A 2,648-nucleotide genomic window follows, 5' to 3' on the forward strand; every position below is an offset into this window, starting at 1 on the left:
CACTAAGCTGGCTACCCTGAAAAATTACAAAATATTTATTTGTTACATTATTTTGATGTCTTAGGAATAAAAGATGAAAATAATGAATTGTCAAGATTATGGATGTCAGTAACTAGCACAGAGTAAAGTTTAACAGTTAAATTTTTTAAATACATATGCTTAGCAAGTTTAACGAAGATGAGAGACATCAAGGTAGACTTTCTGAAGTGTGCCAGGGTACAATATCTGGATTTTAAAAACTTGTTGAAGTTTTCTGAGATGGTAGGAAAGCATTTTAGTTATGAAGTATTTTACTTTATTTTATCGATTGATTTTTAGAGAAAGAGAGGAAGGGAGAAGAGAGAGAGAGAGAGAAAGAGAAACGTTGATTTGTTTTTCCACTTATTTATGCATTCATTGGTTGCTTCATTGCTTCTTTTATGTACCCTGACCTGAGATCCAAATCACAACCTTGGCATATCTGGACGGTGCTCTAACCAACTGAGTTACCCAGCCAGGGCCAGGCATACAGTATTTTAAAAGCACATAAATAAAAAATATATCCAGAGAAATACTCAAACTTCTGTAATGCCAGAGAGAATATGAAATATCATGTTTATGCACGTAGACTGTGAACAGATTATTGAGTCCTAGAATAAAGGAAAAACAATGTATTATTAACACTCAAAATTAAATCTAGGCTTTTTCGCAATGGGTTTGTGCCAGAACACAGTGTCGTGAAAACCACCATTAACTCAAACCCAAGATGGGAAAGGAAAAGACTCACATCAACATCGTCGTCATTGGACACGTAGATTCTGGCAAGTCTACCACTACTGGCCATCTGATTTACAAATGTGGTGGGATCGACCAAAGAACCATCGAGACATTTGAGAAGGAGGCTGCTGAGATGGGGAAGGGCTCCTTCAAGTATGCCTGGGTCTTGGATAAACAGAAAGCCGAATGGGAGCGAGGTATCACCATTGATATCTTCCTGTGGAAATTCGAGACCAGCAAGTATTATGTGACCATCATTGATGCTCCAGGGCACAGAGACTTCATCAAAAACATGATTACGGGCACATCTCAGGCTGACTGTGCTGTCCTGATTGTTGCTGCTGGTGTTGGTGAATTTGAAGCAGGCATCTCCAAGAATGGACAGACCCGTGAGCATGCCCTTCTGGCCTACACACTGGGTGGGAAACAGCTGATTGTTGGTGTTAACAAAATGGATTCCACTGAGCCACCCTACAGCCAGAAAAGATACGAGGAAATTGTTAAAGAAGTCAGCACCTACATTAAGAAAATTGGCTACAACCCTGACACAGTAGCATTTGTGCCAATTTCTGGTTGGAATGGTGACCACATGCTGGAGCCAAGTGCTAATATGCCTTGGTTCAAGGGATGGAAGGTCACCCGTAAAGATGGCAATGCCAGTGGAACCACACTGCTTAAAGCTCTGGATTGCATCCTGCCACCAACTTGTCCAACTGACAAGCCCCTGCGTCTGCCCCTCCAGGATGTCTACAAAATTGGTGGTATTGGAACTGTCCCTGTGGGCAGAGTGGAGACTGGTGTTCTCAAGCCCGGCATGGTGGTCACCTTTGCTCAGTCAATGTTACAACTGAAGTAAAGTCTGTTGAAATGCACCATGAAGCTTTGAGTGAAGCTCTTCCTGGGGACAATGTGGGCTTCAACATCAAGAATGTGTCTGTCAAAGATGTTCGCCGTGGCAATGTGGCTGGTGACAGCAAAAATGATCCACCAATGGAAGCAGCTGGCTTCACAGCTCAGGTAATTATCCTGAACCACCCAGGCCAGATGAGTGCTGGATGTGCACCTGTGCTGGATTGTCACACAGCTCACATTGCTTGCAAATTTGCTGAGCTGAAGGAGAAGATTGATCGTCGTTCTGGGAAAAAGCTGGAAGATGGCCCCAAGTTTTTGAAATCTGGTGAAGCTGCTATCGGTGATGTGATTCCTGGAAAGCCCATGTGTGTTGAGAGCTTCTCTGACTACCCTCCTCTGGGTGGTTTCGCTGTTCATGACATGAGACAGACAGTTGCTGTGGGTGTCATCAAAGCAGTGGACAAGAAGGCAGCTGGAGCTGGCAAAGTCACCAAGTCTGCCCAGAAAGCTCAGAAGGCTAAGTGAATATTATTCCCAACACCTGCCACCCCAGTCTTAGTGGTGGAAGAACAGTCTCAGAACTGTTTATCTCAATTGGCCATTTAAGTTTAATAGTAAAAGACTGGTTAATGATTACAATGCATCGTAAAACCTTCAGAAGGAAAGGAGAATGTTTTGTGGACCATTTGGTTCTTTTGTGTGTGTGGCAGTTTTTAAGTTCTTAGTTCTTAAAATCAGTACTTTTTAATGGAAACAACATGACCAAAAATCTGTCACAGAATTTTGAGACCCATTAAAATTATAAAGTTTAATGAGAAAAAAAATTTAAATCTAGGTTTTGTGATTCTGATCATGATAAGTTTACAAAATAACTGCTTTGGAATAAATAATTATTTTAAAAAATGAGGAAAAGTTAGTCAAAAGTAGATATGTAATAATAATCCCCACATAAAATGACAAAGTCTTTGAACTACATTATGAAATGGAATTTAAGTAGAATAAATGAATTCATAGGCCAGTTCAGTTAAAAAAAAAAAATC

General features: G+C 40.7%; 1 pseudogene across 1 annotated transcript; it reads left to right on the forward strand.

Annotated features, from left to right (window-relative positions):
• Positions 1–745: 745 nt before the first annotated feature.
• LOC308257844 (elongation factor 1-alpha 1-like) lies at positions 746–2,133 on the forward strand (annotated as a pseudogene). Its single transcript has one exon. The product of its transcript is annotated as an elongation factor 1-alpha 1-like (transcript).
• The last annotated feature ends 515 nt before the right edge of the window (positions 2,134–2,648 follow it).

The sequence above is a fragment of the Plecotus auritus genome (genome assembly GCF_963455305.1).
Source record: "Plecotus auritus genome assembly, chromosome: 9".
Taxonomy (NCBI): domain Eukaryota; kingdom Metazoa; phylum Chordata; class Mammalia; order Chiroptera; family Vespertilionidae; genus Plecotus; species Plecotus auritus.